We start from the raw sequence: 12,656 nt of genomic DNA, 5'->3' as shown, positions 1-12,656 counted from the left end.
TCTCACCCAAAGCTCACTGAAACCAATGAGAGTCTGTCATATAGGCAAAAAGTCCCATTGGTTTCTGTATGAGTTTTGCTTGATTAAGGACTGCAGAACAGGCCTTTAAAGATGGCTGCATAATGGCTTCCAATCATAGGCCCTGATTCTGCAAAGGGATGCACTCATGCAGACCTTTATTCTAATCCTAACTGTAATAGAATAAGAGAATAAGAGTCCGGTCTTGTGGAGCCTGTTGTAGCATGGGACAATGGATGCATTAAAAATAACCTCAGTATTTAAGGGCAGTGTTAACAACCAAAGTCCACCAGCCCTAAAATAACAGGTAATTGTGGGATATGCCTCCTTATCCTAATGGATGGTGGTCCCTTTCTCAAAGCTCCAGAGAAAGGTGTAAAGCAGAATATGTGCTGCTCACCACTGGGATAAGGAATTTCTCCATGTACATGTCCTGATTGGCATGATGTCCTGTAAGTGGTGTTCTTCCTTCTGAAGCGTCAGTAACTGTCCACTGCTAGAGGAAGGATACCAGGCATGATGGACCTATGGTGTGACCCAATATGGAAACTCTATTGTTAAAAATGAGGGAAAAAAATTAAAGTAAAATCTCGCTATGGGCCTATGAGCAAAAATCACCATACTTAATCAACTAATTGCATTTATATTCCAAGGGCCAGGTATTTAGGTGCCTAAAAATGCAGGTAGGTGTCTAGTGGGATTTTCAGAAGTGCCTAAACCAGTTAGGGGCCTAACTCCCATTCACTCCCTAAGTCACTTAGATACTTTTGAAAATCCCACTAGGCACCTTTCTGAATTTTTAGGTGTCCAGATACACTTCTACCCGGATACAACGCGACCCGATATAACACAAATTCGGATATAATGCGGTAAAGCAGCGCTCCGGGGGGGGGCGGGGGCTGCGCGCTCCGGTGGATCAAAGCAAGTTCGATATAACGCGGTTTCACCTATAACGCGGTAAGATTTTTTGGCTCCTGAGGACAGCGTTATATTGGGTTAGAGGTGTACCTCTGAAAATCTGACCTCAAAGTGTCTGTGTCCAGATAATTGTTCTGTTTACTTTTCCTAAGTCCAAGCACAAATTTTAGTGAAGCAGAGTATTCCAAAAGAAGATGATTCCAAATAAGATTTACCCTCTGAGGAAAAAATGTCCCTCTGCCTATTAAATCAAAACTTAATTTTTATGTATTTATGTTATTTCCGGAAGTGTTTCACACACCACTACAGATAAAATACAGTGTAAATGCAGTGGCCCAAATTCCATCCTCACTTCCACCTCTGCAGTTTCATAGATAGGTAGATTTGAGTCAATTGTGATTGCTCCCTCTCTTTTTATTTGGGCTCAGAGTCTACTTTGTAATGTAGATGTTAACATATACATTTCCTGTGCAAGGCCAAAGTGATATGGCATGCAACCCACATTCCGGTTGTTGGGAGTTATGTACTTCTTTTTCTTGCTTACTGCATTGAATATGTAGCTTTACGCATCATTATTCATCATAATGGGTTTGGAAAAAGAAAAAGTTCCCTTCCATGTCATTTGTTCAACCTGAAAAAAAAGTTACATTTTTCTCTTGAATTTGGACAAGGGTGCCTTCAACTGAAAAGATTATTCAGTTGTTAGCATGAAATGTAGAGAATTGAAAAGACTTGTTCAATGTAAAGTAGACAATCCTTTCTGTTGGTGTGTACTCTGTAAGTTAGTGTTTCATTTCTACTGTAGTCTAATTTCTGTTTTCATCTGGATAGCCCAGACAATTCCAGCTAGTTAGATACTGGTCACATATAAATAATAACGGAGGACAAGATATAAATGGTAGGTGGAAAAGAGTTCTTTGATGTATTGTAGGACATGAGCCTGAAGGTCAACTGGCTTGAAGTTTCTGAAGGTTTTATTAATAGCGATTTAGAATTTATGAAAGATTCTGGATTGAGATGACAGTGGACTGAAGTCTTCTAACCATAGAACAGGTTTAATGCAAGTTTCCCCATGCCAGTGTGCCTCAGGACTGGGACTACCCTAGTGATGAGATAGTAGTTCATTCCCTGTGTTTTCAAACATATTCCATCCAACAACAGTGCCATTTCTTGCCAAGTAGCTTCAAGAGCACATCTAACACTGATTCTTGAACTATCTTAGTGTTGTTAAAAAATGGTAGTTTGTGGTGAGAGTGAGGAGTATACCAAGTTGCCCACATGGTTAGGAAGCCTTCTTATGACTACCTAAGGTGCTCCTCTTATTATAGTGAATACTTCCATGGTCCCTTGAAAGCACCCACTCTAGTCCCCAGGCTTCTCAGACATCACCGCTCTAGAGTAGAGACCTCTCTCCTGACCAGGGTTTTTCCAGGCTGCACAGTTCCTTGCCTGCACTGTGATATCCCCAGGAAGCCAGACTGCCTAAATGGCCAGTAACTGCACTTCGCTCGCTCTCTCTCCAGAGGCTATGAACAGTATAACTGCCCACAGTTATAAGTTACCACACAGCCCTTTCTAAGCAAGCACATTTATTCTGAATGTAAAAGCATTACAGAAAGAACATATTAAAAACAAAAGAAGAACCTATATGCATGCTAATAAGCTTATCAGAGATCACCCCCAACTCCAACAAGGGCTCTGGTAGGAGTTAGTCTGTCAAACCTCACAAAGAGGTTTTTCTGTGGTCACAAGTTCATTACAGCCTTAGCTGAGAACGCTTGGCAGATCAGCCTGTTTCTTTACACAGCTTGGGCATTTGATCTCCAACCTTTGGGAACAGGTAATCGGCAGACAATCACCCTCTCCTCAGGGTATAGGTTCAAAAGGCTGGGTTTTTGCATAATCAGACATGAAAAATTTGCATTCATCTCCTACGTATTTCCCAGGCATTCCTCTCCATTCATCTTGTCCCAGAAGAGCTTTCTTGTCTGCCACATTGTTCAGTATATTCCTTTGATCATCCAGGCCCATAATAATACATAACCATTGCATATTAATGCAGTGGACTACAAAGATACTTAAACCTATCTCAGAAAGGCCTCCCAAGGATATTGCAGGAAATTGCCATATCTTTCACAGTCACCTTGGCCAAAAAGCTGTGTGTGATGCTAAGATATCAGCTGAAAAAGTTAAGAGAAGTTTCACAGTTGCTGACTTTGGCAGAGAAGAGTGTCTTTCTCTGTAGTAGACAACTGTGGTGTTTCTCGCATTATTCATGCTTCCCACAGTGGAATCACAAATATTGGGTAATGTTGCTTGTGTCATGGAAAAATTAATTGGCAGAAATACTTACATATATAATTGGTAGATGGGAGGGTCCACAAGAGACTTTCCATGCTCTGGACTGAAATACTACGTGTATTTAGAGATAAAGGTACAGAGTCAGTCATGGCTATGTAAAGGGGGACAATCCCAGCATCCTTGATCTTTCATGAAATGGAGGGGAGGTATATATACTAGTTGTTGACCTGAGGAAGCAGTGAGTAGTGTTCATCATCTCACTGTAATAAACAGCCAGTCTTGGAGCAGCATAAAAAGGGTCAATCAAATAGGTTGTACATCATAGGGGGAGGAAGATGCTGGAACACATTGAAATGGATTGCTCTGCAGTACATGAAGATGGCTTGTGATGTTCAGGAAAGGGGGAGGGTGAGAAACGATCAATGGGGTTTTATCCACATTTTTGAGGAAACCTTTCAAGCACAAGAAGCCAAAGCACTAGTATTCCTGATGTGTTAGGCTCTAATATATAGTACCAGGTGGGAAAAAAAACACTGGTTCCTTGAGGATGCACTGTACAGTAGCAATATGCCTAGATGTTATCTGTGTTGTATCAAAGCCATTGTCATTCTCAGAATGTGTGCATATGTTACCTGCAAAAAAAATTATATGGCCTCAGATGATATTAAACACAAAACTGTTTAAATAGCTCCTATTTTAGCAACATTCCTCATTCGCACCCACTCGAACACCACCTCCCTTGTTAACCCCCTCATCAAACCCAAGTACTAAAGTGAAATGAGAATGCATTAGGAATAACATAATGAGCAAAGGTTTCTGCATAATATTATTATTACTTCATGATAGTTGCTCAGGTTAGTGCAACTCTAGTTAAGAGTTTCTCAGTGTTTCCATTGCAAACCCTTCTGTTCACCTACCCCTTCTTCTTTACAAACAAGTATTTGTCCTGGAGCAATTTTAAATTTGCTTTTAAATCAATTTTTGCTACTTTTAAGTTAAAGAAGTGGAATTATTTATTTATTTATTTATTTTACTCGTTCTGGATCATAAACATCTACTCCCTAGTCAGGCGATGGACAGGGAAGCCAGAAGCCTGAAAGTGGGTACCTTTGCTGAAGCACCGAGGGAGAATACAGGTGACTTAAGGGTGTATCTAGAGTTGGGCTGTTGGAAATATCATTAATTTGCAAAATTACAGAGTGAAATTCCTGCAAACTACATTTTAATGTTATCTGTTTCCACCCAATTTTGGTATTGTCCATTCTATTTCCATGATATGGCCTTCTCTGTAGAGAACTTTTGCAGTGGCTGAAGTCAGAAGATCAACAGCTCTGTACTGACTGATTGTTGGAGTGATCTCTTAGCTGATAAGGAGGGCTTCTTGTAGTTTCGTGGACTCTGTTCTCCACTGCTGAAAAACATGGTCCATATGAGGCCCCAATGACTTCACTGGGGCTCTGAACATCTGCATAGGTCTGCCAGCACAGATGCAATTGAAAGACGGAGACCGTAATCTGTTTTATTTCTTAACACAGAAGTGAAAGAAGTGTTCAGACTGGCAGTCATTGATTCAGCATCCATTCTAAAACAACCACAGCATATTCCTGTTTTAATTCCCTGTTGTATATTGCAACTTAAAACACAAACAGAAAATCTATAAATAAAAACTGCGAAAAGAGTTGCTTAAAGAGGTGTGTAAAGTAGTGGAATGTCTTAATTATAGTTCAGCTGTCTGAAACCTGTGGAACCTTATATACAGTAAACCTGCTGGCAGTGTTTGCTTATTTAACTAGTCTACCCACTTAATGGATAAAAATGAATGATTGTGTACAATACCAGTCAAGTAAAGCAGGATACTATGAGATTACATTTGTCAAATGGCCACTCAGAGAATTTTCCTCTTGCAAGTGGGGAATTACAATTAATACAGTCAAGTGCTCCAAGCTAGTTGCCAGGGATCTGGATATATCCTAAATAAGCTCTTAGGAAACATCCTTATAGTAAACAAATAGGTAGCGTAAGTTTTTCCTAGAAGAACACAATGCCCATGCCACTTTACTGACTTCAAACTTGTAAAAGAAGAACTACATTGACACAACTGTATGACTCGAGTCTCCATATGGAACCCAGCCACACACACACCCTTGATCTGCATTACAGAATAGCTGGTGAAAAAAATATTATAGATTACACTGAAAATTCTGGCCTTTTTAAATTCCACATCCCTGTTGTTTATTTGTCTTCCACATAACCCTCGCCTCCTTTGCTTTACACACATTCATGCATATATCATCAAGAGGGTAACATTTTAATGCTTTACTTTCAAAAAGTCTATCTTATGAGATTATCTTTTTTTTAAAAAAAAAGCCCCTTTGATTTAATAATGAAGAATGGGAATGGCAGCATGAATAAACTATGTTGTTGTTTCATGCAACAAACTAAGATGGGCATAAACTGATGATAGATTTCTTTGCATGTTTACAGTATTTATTTATTAGATTTCTCGACGATTCGTATGCAACATTTTGTCTAACAACCTTTCTCCAGAAGACTCTGTCAAATTTCCTTTTCAATACATATTCCATATAGCCACTCCATTTCAGTTACTGTCATATAATGTGTACATTGTATGTACAAATATGTATGCTACTTGGGCAGTTTTTCAGTTAAACACTAATTTGAAAGGGGCAGCCAATCTTAATCACAAAGTTTACAATGATGTACTATCACAAAGACTAACAAATCTTGTTAGCCTTTGATAGGAAGTGTGTATTGATAAGTTCCTACAGTTGTGATTAAGGCACAGTATTAGGGAGATGTGAAGTCTGGGTCCTATTCAAGGCTCTCGCACTGATTTCCTGGGTGACCATGAGCAAGTCATTAAGCCTCTGTGCCTATTCTCACATTTTAGTTTTTTTAATCTATTAATGTCTGGAAAGGGCTTTGAGATTCGCCAGTGGAAACTGCTATCAAATTGTAAAGTATTATTATAAATGTAGGGATGGGAAATTAGATTTAGCAAAATTTAGAACCCACTCAACAGTTGTTGATCTAGAGAAGAACTGAAAACACTGGAAGTCCAAATTCTGTTTCATGGTAGCAAAACTCAAATTCTGGGCTGCTTCATGTTGTTAATTTTCTTTCTTTCTCCGACCAGTTTTGTACCTCTTGTCTGAGAAGCAAGGCAAGAGTTGCTTTCAAAGTTATTTATAAACTATATTGCGCTGTTTTCCACTTAGTTGTACATACAAGTAATTAAATTTCCGTGGGAGAACAATAGTTTAGAATCATAAAACATATATTCAAAAGTTTGATGAAACCACAAACTTAAAAAAACCCAAACAAAATAAGCTCTATAGGTGTGATGCCGAAAATGTTACTGGATTTGCCCAGCTCCTGATCCCGAAAAGTTTACTCATGTGAGTAATCACATAGACTTAAATGAAAATTATTCTTATGACTAAGGGCTATATGCTTGAGACTATGGAGATTTCATTACCATAATTACCAGACCCTATTGTACTAATGAAGAATCTGATTTCTGTTTCAAAAGGATTTTTAACACAGTAGAAGCATTTTGGTTGCTCTACTTTGAACTTTGTGCACAGAACATGTACTAGTGAAATCTTGCTTTGTCTGTCAATACTTATTATATTTACTAGTGAAGCCTTGTTTCCTTTTAAGATCTCTTCCTTAGTTAGATTCATAGATTTTTAAAGCCAGAAGGGACTGTTAAATAAATAGTCTTGATCTGAAGACTTCAAAAAAGAGAGAATCCACCACTTCCCCTGGAAGTTTGTTCCAGTGGTTAAGGACCCTCACTGTTGAAAAAAATTGTGCCTTAATTTTAATCTGATTTGAATTTGTCTGGCTTTAAATTCCAGTCATTGATTCTTGTTATGCCTTTCTCCTCTAGACTAAAGAAGTATAGTACAAACCTATAGTTGGAATTTAAATGGAAATTAGTTGATCATTACAGCCATAAAAAGGAACGATATGGCTTGTTAACATGCACTGTAGTCTCTGTAGTCCACATAATATTCTTCTGTCACCAAAAGGCAATGTCTGCATGCATGTGGATGTGCACAGCGGCTTTTGAGAATCATGGAAATAAGATTAAACTGTCTGAAGATGGTTCATCCAGGTAGATGCTGTCAACGATATCACTTCTGATGCCTTGAAAAACTGCTATCTCTTATACATTGTCTGCTGCTAATATTGTACTAACGCGCTCTGGCTGGGATAAGGGCACGCTGAAGATAAAGCAATGATCATTGGCTGATACCTTGGGCCACTGAAGTCTTTTTATATATTTTTTAAGGTATAAGTGCCGACCAAGATCCTGTGCTATATTGTCATTATCTTGAGGTTCCATAAACTGAAAACTGGCAAACTCAGCCATTATAGTTGAACAAAATTGGCTTTGTAATGGACTCTGAGGGCTGGATTTTTTAAAAAAATCTCTTAAATTTGTGCACATGCACCCTTTTGTATTCAAAATCCCATGTTTGTGCAGGCAAATAGCCACCTAGGCACTCAAGTGCTAAAGTCTATGCCCATGCAGATGCGCTCTGTGCAGATACAAATTAGAATGGTCCTTTGTAAATTTGATGTAGCCATCTTTGAAGGAAAAAGAGATGGAAAGTGACAAAAGGAATGTCTGATATTTGTACCTTTCGTAGGCCTTGTCTACTCTATGGGGGTAAGTCGACCTAAGTTACACAACTCAGCTACGTGAATAACGTAGCTGGAGTTGACGTAGCTTAGGTCGACATACTGCGGTGTCTGCACTGTGCTGTAGATTCTCTTTTTCGACTTCCCTTACTCTTCTTTCGGTGGAGTACCGGAGTCGACGGGAGAGCGATCTGTGGTTCATTTAGCGGGTCTTCACTAGACCCGCTAAATCGACCCCTGGTGCATCAATCGCTGCAGCGTCGATCCCTGGTAAGTGTAGACATGCCCATAGATTAGACTTTGGTGAAGAACTCTGTGCATGTGAAATCTAGGCAGATTTACCACATGTTGCTGATAGGAGCAGCTTTCTACATATCACCGGTGATTTAAAAAGAATATTCACGAGGAGGTTGCATGTAATTTGTTGATTTGGGTGAATTCTTCCTTTTTTTTCTAATTTCTTCACCCACTTTATGGAAATGAGCAATGAATTCATCCAAACCAACTCCATTTTCCACACACACTTCCCTTGGTACACCTGATATGTTTCCTGAGATAAGCATCAAATTCATAGTGAAGAAGATTAAATTCATGTATTTTGATTAAGAGAATCTCATTTTATACCATTTCTTCATTCAAATCATGCAAAAAATCAAAGCCATCACGGCTATGAAGTCTAAGAACAGGGCCCATTCATGTGTATATTTGTAATGGTGGGACTCAGAATGACACAGATTTTGAAGTGTTGGATCAATCCACAATTCCAAACATTTATATACAGGGACCAAATTCATCCCTGTCATAACTCCATTGAAATCACAGGTTACACCAGGGACAAATTTAGCCCAGTATTCAGTATCCAATGCCACTTGCTTTTATTCTTCCTTTTTTTTGAGAAAAGATATTAATCTCAACACCTCACAAATAAAAATTATTTTAATACTAGCATGGTATTATAAAAACACATATAATTTCTAAGGTATATTTTTTCAAATCTTTTTAAAATTGCTGTTAAATCCCATTCTCATTTTCCTTATTAATAGAACAAGATCTCATTTTTGGTTTATCCTCAACGCAGTAATGAGCATTCTTAACATATAATAACAATGCCCAAGGGGGAAGTTTTCAAAGCCAGTCTAACCTTAAAGCTATGCTATTGATGTACTACACAGTCATCAAGCCAAGTGCCGCTAGCAGTGGAGAGTTCAGCAGAATATTCCTGGTTAATATATAGGATGAATTATAAATGTTTTTAGTTGATGACCTGTGGGAAAGGCAGGGGGCTGCTTAATGACTTACGAACAGAGACAGGTTCAATAATCTAAAAATAATTGGTTTTCATTTTCAAGTGTAGCCAATTGTTCTTTTGTTCTGATGATTCTGCATGTACGCAGATTTTCATAATAGGTTAATGAGAAGACAGTAAACCGGTATACAATACTGCATATGGGCAGGGCATCTGAAAGGTGATTATTTGGTTATAAATAAATCATAGAAGTTAAGATTTAATTTCTTTCTAAAGACCCAATTCTTCCCTTTTTGAAGAAGCAAAAGTTCATAACAATATTGTCTATTCTATTTCAAGGGGAATATTATCCCTTTTTGTCATAAATAGCAAAAATAAACTGTTGCATAAATTGACATAACTCCATTGTAATTAATGAAGCTTTGCCAGTTGGTGAAGGTAAACCACTCAATGGCCTATGGACTCAGAGTCCTCCAAAGGTTCTTACACAGCTCTTGACATCCCCTAAATGCCGGAGATTACATTTGTGTCTATAATTAGCTGGAAGTCATGTACTAATCTCCAATAGTGGGGATGTTCCCTATTGGGCATACATTTAAGGATGCTCAAGAATGGTTTATCCCAGCAATTGTGTAGTGTAAATTACACCCATTTCATTTCTGAGGTGCTACCTTCATCACTGTGAAAGATCTGAGGATGCACAGAATAGGCACATTTTGGCTGACGGCAGGATACAGACTGTGTTGACTCGACAATTCAACATAAAGACTGCTGGCGGCCTTTCCGATGCATACATTTTATTCCAGATTTTGAGGTTCTCTGTTGTGAACCTCAGGATAGAACTGTCCCTTTGTTTCAGTTTGATTGCTTTATTTACCATACCCATAAACTCTCTTATTTGTTTTCCATTAGCCATCTCAATTCACGGGATGTGTCCATATAATTTCCTTTTGTTTGTCATAAGCCATCATCCCCTGAAATGATTAAATTTGAATAGACACACTCAATAATGTCAAAGCTCAAACTTATGCCACAATATTAACAAGCTGAGATGTGTCCTGCCTATTGCATATTTCATTCCATTTTTCAATATGGGCAGGGCTTTGGGAACAATCTCACTGGCTAATTAAGAATCCAACCCATTTTCACTGCACAGCTTGGAGCCATTTAGATGGACTAACTTTTTATTTACTCAGAAAGTCAGTTCCACCATTTTTAAATGGAGCAAGAGTTTATAGCAGCACAAGCTGGAATAGTTATTTGCAGTGACTGCTCTTATGCAGCTTGCCCTTTGGTTTTGGTGGTGCAAAGCCTGACCTTGCAACCCTGTATGACAATTCGTCATTAAAAATACTACATACATTGGTAGTTTGGGGCAGAAAACCTGTTTTCTGCTGGGATAAGATTGGAACCTTTCATTTAGATTCATTTACTTTTTTAAATTTATATTCTTAAATTATTAAAAGGATTGAATAGAGGTGAAAAATGTCAGCTTGACAGCCCAGGAGATTGAAGGCATCTATTTACCCACAGAATAGATTCAGCATGGGTGGTGGCATTTCAAGTTTCCCTCCACCCTGTCTCCCATACTGTTCCATGCTCCACCAGTATGTGGCAACACTTTTCAAGATACCACCTCTCTGAGGACAAAATTTATCCCTGAACAGAGGGCCAGTACAAGGCCTATGCAATACTTAAGTTCCACTTGCCCTCTCAAACTATAGCCTTCTGCTGCCCTCTGCATAGGGGTGATTAGGGAAGTTCAGCCTCTGATGCCCATTTAATCCTGGGCCTTTCTTTTTAGGCTGTCAGAAAAGCTGGGTGTCAATACTACAAGCAGCTCTCACCTAGGATTGACTGCTTCCTAGCCATTGCGCATAGACCACTCACAGCTGTAAAGTGGTACAAACTCTCGGTCTCTATGACATACACACACCCCATACAGATCTGGTACTTGGAGTAGGGATAGGAGGTGGAGAAGTTGGAAATTCTGCCTAATGTCATGGACCTACTTGAGTTAGGTGCTCCCCTTTCCTTTCAGGGTGAATGTCCTATTTGATTGTTCACTCTTAAAGAATAATAGAACACGAGCATTTCCAGGGGCCTCTGAAAGAGAATATTGTTTCTCTGTCATGACTCTGTCAGTTGATTAGCAGAACTTTATAATCCTCCCGTGTCCTGGAGCATCAGTAGTGCCTACTAAATGCCCCCTTCCAGATCAAATTAAAACACCCTCATCATTACCTTGAAGGTCCTATATAGTTAAGCCTTGCCTTGACCACCTCTCTGGTATGTAATCTATGTTTTTATATCTTACCCATCACTCTAATATTTGTGGGGCCTACTGTCTTCCAGTTCAATGGGCCATTTTGCCACCTTCTATCCTACCACAAACAGCTCCCTACCTTTTTGTCAAACTACTTTTACTGCCTGATTCAGACTGGCATTTACCTAGTGGTCTGGTCCCTGTCTCAACTGGCACTGGTCTGCCTCCACCCAGGTATATGTCTGTTTGGACAGCTCCCTTGATCCAGGGTGCTACTCTATTGCGCTGTTGCACAGAAGTGTCCCCTTTGGTCTCTTGAAGAACTACCACCCTCCCCACCCAGTTCTACATTGGTGAAAGAAGCCTGGTTCTCTTTGCACTACTGCCACAGCAGCTCCTGTTTGTTGTGTCAAAGCCCCCATTCCTTTCTCCTTGTATGGCTACAAGAGTGGCTTCTTTTTTAAGGACCCATTAAAGAGTGAGGGAGCGTGGCCATCTGTCTGTTTAGGTATTTATTTTGCATCCATCACTGTGGTTTGTGGCTGGGTGGCTGTGTCTGAAGTTGACTGGGATTGGGTGAGGATGATAGGGCAAACGAATGAATAAGTGGGTGTGTGAGGAAGAGGAGGGAGAGAATTAAAGAATGGATGAATGGGAAGGAAAGAGTGTGGAGGAAGAAGGGGAGAGATGAATGTCAAGAAAGAAAGAGATGACGAATAAACGGAGGTAAAAATGAAGAAATAAAAAATAAAATTAAAAGAAACAAAAGTGAGAATATTAAACCAAAGAAGAAAAGGAGAGAAGAGGAAATAAGGAAGGACTTGGAGCAGTATTAATTAAATTTAAAGGAGCAGAAGCAGCTTAGATTTAAAAAAAAAAATAAAAGGACCAGGACTGGACACAAGTACAGGCGGAAAAGCTATACAGAAAAAACATGATAGTGGTGAGGTATCAAGGTTTGGGATGGCTTGCATAGATCACTTGTGTCTTCACTATGAATGAGCCATATAAGTTATCCTAAACTCATGGTAAAGAAACCTGCACATTTGACCACACCATCATATATTCTTTACAGAGCATATATACTCCGTGTGATATTTGTGCACATACCCAGAGGCAGTATTTTTGTACCTTGAGGGTTGTTAAACATTGTTTTGCCGAGCCCTGCTTGGAACATCCTCCCCAAGCCGGGTCACCGTGGATTTGGTCTGGCCTGATGAAACTGACTCTGTT

The 12,656-nt window shown here is 39.2% G+C and overlaps 1 protein-coding gene across 11 annotated transcripts in view; it reads left to right on the top strand.

The window, feature by feature from the left end:
- The window catches only part of SOX5 (SRY-box transcription factor 5), a 606,300-nt gene that overhangs the window by 517,529 nt on the left and 76,115 nt on the right, over window positions 1-12,656 (top strand). The window lies entirely within an intron of this gene.

The sequence above is a fragment of the Natator depressus genome, chromosome 1, assembly GCF_965152275.1.
Source record: "Natator depressus isolate rNatDep1 chromosome 1, rNatDep2.hap1, whole genome shotgun sequence".
NCBI lineage: Eukaryota > Metazoa > Chordata > Testudines > Cheloniidae > Natator > Natator depressus.
The sequence above is the reverse complement of the archived record's forward strand: the minus strand, read 5'-3'. Positions and strand labels throughout refer to the sequence as shown.